Genomic DNA, 13,061 nt, shown 5'->3' with positions numbered 1-13,061 from the left:
CTATAACAAAGATGAGGCTGAGAATAATCATTACCCAGAGCTTGTGTTGATGTGCTGTCTTTATCCCATTTATTCTACATATCTGTTTTACTCTGGTACTTTCTTTATCACTACATGATACTGCATTACCTCTGACTTCATATCTACTGACATCATATCCCATTCTTAAACTCTTAGGGTCTGATCCCAAACCCATTAAATCAATGTACGTAGTAGGAGCCTTTCCATTGACTTCAGTTTGCTTTAGGTCAGGATCATGCCCTTTGCATCAGATCCTCAGTGAATGAGTAATAATCTGCACTACACATTCATTATGTGAATAAAATGTAATGCTTATGCCTTATATCTTGCCAACATAGTATTATTTTGTTGCTTTTTATCATCTTAAAGTAAACCTATTATATAGACTAACTTTACTTTTATATAAGCATTGGGTAGTGTTTGCAGTCGTATTTGGTTAATATGAGAAATCTGATGTAGCATTGTTTCACTTTTTTCACATTCAAATACATTTTGAAATAATAAATCTAGTTAACTCTCACACACCGGCACATTCAATACATATCCACTGTCAGTAGCAGATATAAAAGCTTCAGAAAAACACAATTGGCCAAAAGGATTGAAAAACTTAAAAATAATAATGAATCTCTTCTTTCTCCAAAAGATCATAGATAATAGACTTTGGGAGATCCTCCATCCTCCTGCCTTTTGGGCAAGTAAGGCGTTTGTCTTACTCCCAGAACCAAATTTTCTCCAGATGGTACAGGTTAAATTCCCTTATCCTTATCTACAAACATACATGCTAATCGTGACCTTCATGCTCCCTAGAGTTTAACAATATTATTCTTCGAGATGAAGTGCCCCAAATTGTAGAGGACTCCATCTGGTCTCATTTTGGCTAGTCTCTAAACTCATGTCATTTAGGTCACTTCTGCCTTTCACTGTGTTCACAGTTACTCCAACATGGTGTCATCTATATTATTAAAGTACAGTTTGCTCTTTCTTCTGATGTATGAAAATACTGTTTGCGCCAGGTTAGGGCTCTTTGTTAGACTTGATGCCTCTTTCCAGTTTGATTCTCTTTCATGAATAATTCCTCTGTTGAGCTACAACCGTTCAAACAGTTTTGTATTCTATCAGAATAGCCAAGTAACATTGTTCTGACTTTTCTAATAGGGTTTGATTTTCTAATAGGTTTGTCACTAACTTTTCTATCAAAGGCTTTATTAAAATCTAGGAGAAATGTGCCCAGAATTGTTCTCATCTACACTGCAGTAACCCCATTGATGGTTACTCTGAATTTACACAGATATAAGTGAGAGCAGAATTTGCCCAATTAAATCCACAACATATCTGGTGCCTAATAAAGTTCAAAAACAGAGAAAATTGTATGGAAGATCAAATATATTGAAATACAAGGAAAGACAATTGATATCAGCTTAAAACTTTAGGACTAAAATGTTAACATTTGCGCTCTGTGGGTTTTGTTGGTACCTTACTATAAATAATAAACTCAACCCAAACTGTACGTAATAGAGAAGTAATGCATGACCTCAGATGACAGTATAACAGGAAGCCAGGTAGTTATGGATTCTTGTTCCAGGTCTGACCTTGATAATGCTGGGTGACCTTGGGCAATTAACTTAGTTCCCCATCTATAAAATGAGTATAATACTTATCTATCTCACAGGGATGATGTGAGGATCAGTTAGTAAAAGTGAATACAAAACTTTGAAGATAAAATTGCTTTAGTAGTATTAAAAGGATGTATTTTTGTACTGGAGTTCTAATAACTCAGATTTTGCTCACATTATCATGAGAAATCCTTGTTTAAAATATATTGTACAGTTGCATGTAGTTTATGATATGTGCTATATTTCATAGCAGGAATAACTTTTATTTAAACATTGTTAGCATTCTTTTAATGCACTTCCTGATATTAATCATACGTTTTCTTGGGCTTTTATGTTTAATTTTGTACATATGCTTATTTTTCATTTATCATTTTGCTGTATTTGTAAAACAATTAGCAATTCTTTTTGTTTTTCCCAATAGAAAGTGCTGTTGAAATAAAGATGGATTGGATTGCTAATGCTCACATCTTTACAATGTATCTGTTTTTCTGCTGTGCTAAATGTAAGGAATAATGGGTAGAATATTCAAAAGCAGCAAAATGACTTAGGAGCATCAATCGTGTTCATCTTCAATTGAACTTAGTCTCCTAAGTCACTTAGGGCCATGACAATGAGGTTGTATAGATGATAGGTGTCTGCCTGTGGTGCAGTCAGCCATTATTTCTAGTAGCTGGAAAATTCATGCCTTCATGTCCTAAAGTGAATGTTCAACTTTTACTTACTTTCATTTTTTGCTGTTTATTTAGTAACTATGAAAAGTGCTGGACAGCCACCCCTAAAGGCTGAGGTCCTCAAGCCACAGAACACGTACAACAAAGGCAGAAGCATTTCAAGTTTCTCCACATTTCCTGGCCAGTGCCCCTACATTTTATTCTAGAAGGATCACCAGCTATAGAGGAGGAAATGCACTGCTTGTAGAGCAGCTGTAGGGTACATACCCACAGGGTTCGAATGTGTTTTGACTTGCCTAAGCAGCACCTCACTGTCTACACTACTGTTTAAACGTGTGCTAGGTGGCATGCAGTGTATGTACCCTACATGCCACCGTAAGGCATGTGCTGTGTAGACATCCCTTGAGAGAAGGGAGATAATTTGCCTTGGTCCATTTAATCCTTGTTCAGTTTATTGAGACTTCCAAAAAGCTTTCCAATCGTGGTGATGTGATTTGTGATGTGGACCTCTGGGAACTGGACTGTGACCAGCATGTAGTTCACTAAACAGTGTTTGCATGATAACCTTCTGTCAGTGCCAACTTGGGCTTTATTTGAATGGATTTATATCATTAGGGAAACAAGTTGTTACTAAATAACGATGATAGGTTGTTGCCCAAAGGTATGTGATGATATAAGGCCTGATTTTCCACTGCCTTGCACTTTGTGTAGTTATTGCTCCTTTTCAGGTGGATGTTTCATACTTCCTGTAAATCAGTGGAATTATATCAGTGTAAAATGGGCTGAAAAGATGAAAGAATTGGGCCTTTGTCCTATCACGTCTTTCCACATAGGAAGGGGATGAGTTGAGGGTTCTGTAGGGGGCTTAAAAACACAAAGCTAAATAAATTCAACTAAAATTATCAGTAACCTGTTCATTAATATGTAACTATAAATGGTATATGTCCTGAGCTTTACTTCAGACTTAAGGAAAACAAAGCCAACCATTAGAGAGCTTTTTTCTCCCCTGAATGTGAGAAGGAAAACTAAACATCGTAAATAATCCACTTATCAAACTACATTTAACTGCAAAGGGGGAAATGGTGAATTTTAAAAAGATGTCATTTTAAACAAATGAGATGTAAATGGCCACAGGATGGCAGTACCCTTCAAGAAATGAGAAATGCTTGTAGTGTGTTTTAAAGAGACCTTTATTTGCAAAAGCAACAGTGAAATGATAATGGTAGGAGTAAAGTATCAGAGGGGTAGCCATGTTAGTCTGGATCTGTAAAAAGCAACAAAAAGTCCTGTTGCACCTTATAGACTAGCAGACGTTTTGGAGCATAAGTTTTCGTGGATAGGAGTGAGGGATTGTGGACTAGTTTATTCTAAAATCAGAGATGATACAAATCCATTCTCAAAAAAAAAATGCAAAAGTTTATATTTCATTCAGTGTTTTTCTTCAAAGTCTGAATGATTTAGTCCTTTAGGATCAGAGGGGTGGCCGTGTTAGTCTGGATCTGTAAAAGCAGCAAAGAGTCCTGTGGCACCTTATAGACTTAGTCCTTTAGGTTTTAGTATAAAAAGTCTCCATTACTCCAAAACTGGCTTTCTGCTCTGGTAGGTAGTCTTTTTCTGTCCTTCTGCATGACTCTCCAGCCTCTCCCAGTTCCTACCCTACTCACCCTCCAATAGTCATCAGGCTCTTCTGCCTTTGAAAATCCTGTTGTTGGGCTCCACATTTAATTTTAGAACATCAAAAATTTTAAATGAAGTGGCCCTTAGCGCGCCAGCAGGGAGATTCCAGGGTGAGGCTGGTAAGTGGATAATCAAGATGGTATCGAAAGGTTTAGGCAAGGGGGACAGCAGGATCAGGAGAGAAGAAAGTAGTTGTTTCTGGGATTGACTATTCAAAGGGAAATAGGAGAGTCAGGAGACTACTGGAGGCTCATGGAGTCAGCCCTGCGGGCCTCCCCGCTGACAATCCTAGGTATTCCAGATGGAAAACACGTATTGGGCCTGCCAGTCCCATGGATCTTAAATATTTTCTTCCCATAACCTACCAGTCAGATACATTTTACCCATGACCCCCATGTTGTATCTAGTACCTTCTCATTCTAGTTTTTTGGTGAACTTCCAGAAGTAAGAAACCATCACCCAAGTATTTCAGGCACCGCTGAGTGCTTTACTGTCTCTGTGACTTGGACTGGAAAGAGAGCTTCCCTTTATCTCACTGCGATGCATGGAGGGAGCAGGGAGATCCATGGCTGGTTTTAGTTTTCTCCATCATTTAAGGTCCTACAAGTAGGGAGAGGCTCCATTCTTTCTTCCTGGTGGATAATGACAGTTTCAAACTGTCTCCCATTCTGGCTGCTCCCACTATCCCAGTCTCCTCCTGGCTGTTTCAAACAGAGAAGTTGCATTTGCAGGGAAGGCTGTGAAGAGGCAACAGCAATTCTTTCTCAGTGCCTCTCGAGCATGATAGCCTTATTTGCTCTCATGGTGCATTGCACTTACTCTCTGCCTGGTACATGTGTATGCCTACTGATTAGGGTTGACAGTTTACCACACACATGGTCCCAGATGATGAAACAATCATGCATAAAGTTCACCTTGTCAGCATTCAGCCACTAATGACCTAGAAGTGGAACAGATGAGCATTTTTATGAAGCTATCATCTAGGTAGGCTTCTCAGCCTTGGGCCTCATGTCTCCAGAGCAAATTGTGTGGGGAAACTCCTGTAGCTTTTTGGTTCTACGAGTTGGCTGTAAGCCAGTTTGAGGGCTCTGCTCTATTGAGCATTCTCCAACAACAGGTCCTTCAAGAGTTCTGGAGAGCTACTGCCATTACTTTTTTGACTAAATTTCGCTCAGGATCTCCTGCTTAATGGTTCTAACTGCTTCAGCCTTGTGTCATCTGAGGAGTGAAGCTTCAGAACCGTTTTGGACACCATTTTGGTATCCTTTCATAAAATGTTGTGAGGGACCTTGAGTCTTAGACTCGAGACTAGAAGATAACTAAGCTTTGATGCCTCGAGGGAAACTACAGGCCAGTCAGCCTCACCTCAGTCCCTGGAAAAATCATGAAGCAGGTCGTCAAGGAATCAATTCTGAGCCACTTAGAGGAGAGGAAAGTGATCAGGAACAATCAGCATAGATTAACCAAGGGCAAGTTGTGCCTGACTCACCTAATTGCCTTCTATGATGAGATAACTGGCTCTGTGGATAAAGGGAGGGCAGTGGAAGTGTTATTCCTTGACTTTAGCAAAACTTCTGATACGGTCTCCCCAGTATTCCTGCCAGAAAGTTAAAGTATGGCCTGGATGAATGGCCTATAAGGTGGATAGAAAGCTGGCTAGATCATCAGGCTCAGTGGGTAGTCATCAATGGTTCCATGTCTAGTTGGCAGCCAGTATCAAGTGGAGTGCCCCAAGGGTCGGTCCTAGGTCTGGTTTTGTTCAATATCTTCATTAATGATCTGGAGGATGGCGTGGACTGCACCCTCAGCAAGTGTGCAGATGACACTAAACTGGGAGGAGTGGTAGATATGCTGGAGGGTAAGGGTAGGATAAAGAGGGACCTGGATAAATTAGAGGATTGGGCCAAAAGAAATCTGATGAGGTTCAACAAGGACAAGTGCAGAGTCCTGCACTTAGGACAGAAGAATCCTATGTACTGCTACAGACTAAGGATAGCTTATTGATAGTTGTGCTTTTACCAGCTTCATTGGGCCCTAGCAATCCTAATAGCTCTCCTAGAATAAATATGCATCAATTTTTAGAAAGACTCACCCTTCCTGAGCATGTCATGCCCTAATGTAGACACTTCCTGTATTGGCAGAAAGGGTTTCGGTGTAGGTAACCCACCTCTTCGAGAGGCAGTGTGTGGATTGACAGAAAAATCCTTCCATCAGCCTACCTATGTCTACACTGTGGGTTAGGTCAATTAACTACAGTGTTCAGGGTGCAAAATCTTTCATAGCTCTGAGTGATGTAGCTAGGAGTGAAAAACTGAGAGTTCATGATAGACAAAAAATTGAGTGAAACCAAGAGCAATGTAATTAACACAGGGGCATTTTACACTAACATTAAGTATTGGATCTTTCTTCAATAGATCCGTGGGGAAGAAAGATTGCCTGTGCATAGATTTACCTGTCTCTGGTCGAAAAAAGTTTCCATTATCTGCCCCCAAAACTTAAAGAGGCCACTTCATGTGGTCCAGAGTGTATTTTGGGGTGGAGTGTGTTTCTTATACATATTTAATGTGAAACCCTTGTAATGAGATGCCTCGCATATTGACCAACTGAATTATATCACAATGCCCTTTAATAATAAATGTTGATACGAGTGCGATCCTGTTGCCACTGAAATCAAAGTGAACGCTCCTATTGACTTCAGTAGAAGCAGAATCAAGTGGGTTTTTAATAGAAAGCCTTATGATTTCTTTGAACCATGCCAGTTTTTCAATATGGAATTATAACAGAGCTTGATGTTTTCACATATGTTGGTTTAAAATGTTGATCCTAGAAGATGGTCCCCATTTTGCACAAAATCTTTCAAGGCCAAGACACTGAAAATAAATGTGAATGAGGGTTGTTTCACGTATTCCTTTGGGTCATTTACAGTCTGACATTTAATTACACATATTATTGCTCTTATTGATTTGGTACTAAGTGGTTTGAAGCAGAGTGTCAAAATAATAATCAATCAGGTGTCGGTGATGTTATCCCTGGGGATGTCTTGTATCCACAATTGTTTGTAAAGTTGTGTAAATCCCAGATAGTGCCCAGGGATTCTATTGAGTGAAATTTTATGAACGATGCAGATTACCACCCCAGTCTAATTATGATGGAATAATCATTCTTCTTCTGGCTGTGTGGTCCATAATGTTTCTTCTTAAGAGAAAAGAGTAAAACGTTTCTAGGGACACTTTTGTTTATTGCAAGATCCCAGGAAATCCAAGCAACAAACTGTTTGTGCAGGTGCTGATGAAGGGGAAAGATGCAGCTGCCTCTTACCCAGAGGGGGATACAACTGACTTCCTGAGCCACTGGCCTCAGGCGAACCCTCTCACTGGCCAAACCTTATTGTGAAAGAACATCTGGAGATTCATCCCTTATTGTGAAAGGGATGAGGAAAGAGGAAGCTGCCGCCGCTATCAATCGGCACAAAGACAAAATAATGCCAGTTACGGTTTTGTATCTCAGAAGAGAGAGGGAGTGACAAAGGAGAACTTCGCTGAAAACCAGATGGTACATCTTAATTGAACTCTCCTGAATACTTCTGAATCCCTCAGTAGGGGCCAGCTTCACCCACGAGCACAGGGGAATAAATAGAGCCTACTTCTTCGACTGTGCTGTCTCTTGGGACAGTGTTTATTCACAGATAAGCAAGATGTACACATCATCACACCATGAAATGTTCCTTTTATGACTTTTCTTTCCTCCTTCCCACAGAATGATGAAGCCTCTGAAGCTTCAGGAGTATTTTTAAAAAACAGCCAGACAATTATCTGCTAGGATAACTAGAAAGGTGTCCTTATATAAAATGTTGGGCCAGATTCTGCTGTCATTCACACCAGTGCTGCATCTGAAATAACTCCACTCAAGCCCGTGGAGTAGCTGCACATTTGTACTGGTGTGAAAGGAGAGCAGAATATGGCCTTTTGTGCACTAACATGATTTTTTGTAACAAATATGATGAAATCTCTATTTTGGAGCAAAAACTCAAGTTGTGTTTTGTGAATTATCTTTAGGAAAATATTATGGCAAGCTTCACAGAGTCCTTGAAAAATTAAGTTAGTAAGTTTTATGGGTCTGGACCTGCCCCCAGTTACTTAGACAAGATGCTCATTGCTTCCCATGACCCAACAGACCTGGGAATGCATTTTGGTTCCTATAATTTTTGAAAGGAGTTTCTTCTGGATCATATAGAGCAGAAAATTGCACAGGATGCTTCTCATGTATTTAAATCAATTTCTTTAAGTCGCTGGATGCCAGTTGCAAAGTTAACCCAGAACCTGAGCATCGGTGTGTGCATGCATGAGATTTATTTGTTGGCACTGGAAGGTGTTTGCCTGCCTCTGCATGTGGTGGCAAATTATTTGCAAATCTATTTTGGATTATTTTTAGCCAATGTATTTTATTTTGTTGTACACAAGATACTTTCCCTGAGTCTCTCTTGCTCATGTATTATTTAGATCTGAATTAAGAGAATGTGTTTTAAAAAGTGGGCCAGATCCTTCCCTCACTTACTCTTTGACAAGACCTCTGGCTCCAATGAAGTAGTCCAAGCAGAACAAAAGGCAGAATTTGGCTCCCAATGACTTTCCTCCATTTTAATTGTGTTTTGTACTGAGCATGCTGGGTAATCTGACAGTTCTGCTTCTGGATGAACCATCAGCTGGGATGGATGCTAAAAGACCAATGCCATATGTGGTGAGTAATGCCTGAACTAACTATGCAGTCTGTTTAACTGAAGACCTAAGTCAATTCAACATCAAAGAAGATTAGAGCTTTAGGCCACTGACAGAGCTGGCCATGTTCACTTTAGTGCAGTAATTATTGGACAGCTAAACGGCCTAGCCCTTAAAGAAGCATTACATCAATATCTTGCTTCCTGCCAGATGGTTGGCTAGGAAGAAAGTCTCTCTGTGTCTACTCCCTAAGCTCCTCACTCACCCATGCAAGGACAGTTACTATTTAGCCCTTAGAATTAGCACTGTTGAATCTTCGCGTCATTGAAAATTCTGAGGAATGCTCATATGTAAATGAGGCAGAACCTGCAAAAGACCTTAGGGCTCTGATTTTGCCCAGGACAAGCAAAATTTTAGACTGTTCTTATTTTTTTTTCTGAACTGACTAACCCTCTTTCCTAGGTGGTTCCAACCATGTTACCTGAAATGAAACTATTCTGATTCTGACATGCCAAAATTACAGTCATTTAAGCTACCGTAGATACAAAGAAAGCTATTAAAAACTGCCCAATCTAATGAATTCTGGCTGTAGCAAATTTTATTTCAGAACAATCTCTAGAATGGATTCCAGTCATAGATGGAAATGTTCTTAGTTTCTTTAAAGTCCTTCATGTACCCATCCATCTGTGGTTATTTTTGCTTAATTAAATGTTTCCTTTGGTGTTTGTTGGGAAAATACAACAGGAAAACTTGTTTGTGTCTTCCTCACAGCACCCTTGTGAAGTTGCAAAGAGTCCTGTGGCACCTTATAGACTAACAGACGTATTGGAGCATGAGCTTTCGTGGGTGAATACCCACTTTGTCAGATGCATGGAACTCATGCTCCAATACATCTGTTAGTCTATAAGGTGCCACAGGACTTTTTGCTGCTTTTTCAGATCCAGACTAACGCAGCTACCCCTCTGATACCCTTGTAAAGTTGGCATTAGCCTCGTTTTGCAAATGAAGCCTGTGGAGGTTTAATAACTTGCCCAAGTCTCACTCTGCGAGTCAAGTGTCACATTGGGACAGCTGGGAATAGAAGTCAGAACTTCTTGACTTCCTGTTTGTCTCACTTCTCCAGAATGAAGTGAATAATTGACATACATTAGTCTATGCTAAACAGGTAGAATTCAGCCTTTAAAGTTCATCTATACTGTGTATAACATTAATAAAAGCAATTGTCTACATTATGATGTGGCCATTTAATACACCGTTTGTATCCTTACTGGTGTGTTTTTATGCAGCTAGCCTTCGGTTCCAAGAGGATGAAGTCAAACACAACCAACAACCTACCCAGGTGAGCAATTAGACTCTTTTTAGCTTTTTCAAGAAACTACCCTGGATTTTACCTACTGTATCACTGTCGCAGTTAGTTATCACTGCTAGTTAATACATCTGAGCAAGTTTCAGGTAGACAGAGAATTGCCTTTCTGTGTTTTTTCCCTGGTGTAATAGGATAATTAGGGATTTCAGCACTGGTGGAGATGGTATGTACATAATGTAGGCTATGCAGTCTGGATTTTGAGCTGACATTTGTCCTGCAAACTGATTTCTTGAATATCGGGGAGGAGCAGTGTTAGCCCAAGAAGTTGAGGATGCAGAACCTATGACACCACAGAGAAAGCAGTGTCTTATGGTTCATTGGTTGCTCTACAATATTATTTACTTGGGAACTTGTTCAATCTGGTAACTGACCATGGGCCTCTATGTTGGCTGCAGGCCAGGAAGTACCACAGTGCCAGGTTTGCTTGGTGGTGGCTTGCTCTGCATCATGTTTTCCTCATTTGCTACCACCCTGGGAAGCAGCTTGCTAATGCTGGCTTCTTTATCAGCTGGGTGATGGGATAACAGCCTATTTAGAGCAGCCCCCTGGCAGTGCTGTGTGGAGTGAGTTGGACAAGCCCTTTCAGATCACAGAGAGAGCCTCTGTGAGCCAGAAACAACCTGCCTTTCTTTAGTGGCCACATGTCCAAAGGCTGGAGAAAGAAAACTGCCAGGCACAGCTGCACCCTTCTCTCCACTTTGATTACAGGAGAACAGGTAGATCCTACTGCCCATATAAGTGGGTGATTTATTCCTGGAACAAATATTCTGTGCCCTGAGTTAGTGAGACTGAGAAGACTGCCTGGGAAAGGGTTTCAGATAGCTGGGCTTTTATTTTAAATTTTTTTTTTTTTAATTTTTTTGATGCTTCAGTGAGCAGAGCTTAGCCTGCACTGCTGACTCCAGAACTGGTCTGTTTCCACAGCTCCAGGAAAGAATGAAGATCTAAGGCCAGATTTTTCTACGTACTCGGGCCCCTTACCACCACCAGAACCATGCAAAACAGCTGATCTAGCCCAGTATCAGTTCCCTCATCACAGGACAACTTGCAGCTGATTCAGAGTCAGTCTATTAAGCTTCTGCACCACCTCTTACCTGGCCTCTTCCTGGGGCCTGGCCAAAATTCACTGCACTCCAATTATCCCCAGCTGGCACATTGCCCCGTGAGGATTGTTGCCTGCTGGCATAGAATTAATCTGCCCCCTGGAAAGATCTAAAGAATGCCTATGGCCAGTGCAGGTCTACCCTGAGAAACCGGGAGCCATAACAGGCTTCCTGACACCCCATTGTCTAGCATCTGTTGAGCTTCATTTTTTCCAAAAATAAGTAAAAGGAATGTAATGGCAGCAAATCTTTCAATTTTGTAAATTAAAGGGTTGTTCTTTTAAGAAAAATATTGCGTTCCATGAAACTTCCTCCTCACCCGCATAATTTTAATGCAGCATTGAGACATGACATTCCTCTCCATATTCTGGGATATTATGATGAATTCCTTCCACTACCATCCGGGTGCAGAGGGGAGCCAGCCAGAGACTCCAGACAGTAAGGGCAGAAGCTGCCAAAGTTAGGAACCTCTGGAGCCCTGGACATTCAGGGAACTGTTTGGACTAGATTCAGGACTGCCCAAAGGGGGGGGGGCAAGTGGGGCAATTTGCCCCAGGCCCCACAGGGGCCCTCACAGAGTTTTTCTGGGCCCCTGGAGCGGGTCCTTCACTTGGGCCAGGACCCATTTAGTACTATGTACAGTGTCTCACATAATGGGGTCCTGCAACAAAGCTGTAACTCCAGAAAATTCCCTGATGTCCAGATGGAGTGCTGCCTCAGTTTCCCCAGTGTTATCTTTGGCCTACTTCAGTCATAAGAGTGACCTGGCCTTCTAACTAGACCACTTTACAGCATCACAACTCTACCTCTTCCTCACCAGATGCACCTGAGGCACTCTAGTCTTTCCTCCTGTCTAACCACAGGCTGATGCGCCTCGATCAACCTCACAGCTCTGGGGCTAGCACATTCGTTACTCAGAGGTTCAGGCAGGCTGCAGCTCTTCAGAGCCCGTGTCTCCAGTCAGACTTGCCACTTGCCCCTGGGAGGAGCCTGTCAGCTCTTCTCCTCTTCCCCCTTTTCAAGTCCTGCACCTGGCCTAAAAGGCAATGCAGGTGCACCCTGGGACAGGCTCCTTGGAGGAAAATTAACTACTAAGATTGGTTTATATACCCAGTTACAGGCCCCACTTTTGCTTGGCTGTCAAGCACTAATGTTATGTGAATAATAATACACTTTTTTAATCTATGACCATAGCATTTTTGGCCTCTTTTTTACCATGCCTAAGAGCCAAGTCTCACTACTGGGTGCTTGGTGCATCGCTCACGTTTGCCTGAGTTTTTATGAGCTACACAGTACACAAATCACCCTGGAAGTGGCTGCAGCAAACTCCTTCTGGGCAGTGTCCCACAGGCTGAGTGCTGCTGATCTCCTCTAGTCCGTCCTTCAGTACAGCCTTAGCTTCGGAACATTTTCTTTCATTTTATCCCGGGTCATTCTGAATACTTCTGACTGTGGGGTTTCTACCGTCGGTCTTGGGAACTTAGTGAGAAACCGATGTACACATCCGTAGTGTTCACTATTGAATATGGGCCATAGAAATTTGCCTCTGGCTGTAAAAAAGATACAGAGATCGGATATAGTGCAGCTTTTTAGCTTAAGCTCTATTCTATACAGATGAAATTCGAATTCTCTTTTAAAATATAGTGTTAGGGAAATTAATGTTATTTGATGTGCCTCATTTCCACATGATAAAGGGGGAAAGGGATTTCCAGCCAGTTGGAGTTACTTTACAGAACTCTGGTATATTCAGTATTTTGCCAACAAAATTGTTGATCTGCTGAGTTCTGCCCTTTTACCTACATCAGGGGTCAGCAACCTTTCAGAAGTGGTGTGCCGAGTCTTCATTTATTCACTCAACTTAAAGGTTTTGCGTGCCAGTAATACATTTTAACATT

Source organism: Chelonoidis abingdonii, chromosome 13, assembly GCF_003597395.2.
Source record: "Chelonoidis abingdonii isolate Lonesome George chromosome 13, CheloAbing_2.0, whole genome shotgun sequence".
Taxonomy (NCBI): Eukaryota; Metazoa; Chordata; order Testudines; family Testudinidae; genus Chelonoidis; species Chelonoidis abingdonii.
The sequence above is the reverse complement of the archived record's forward strand: the minus strand, read 5'-3'. Positions refer to the sequence as shown.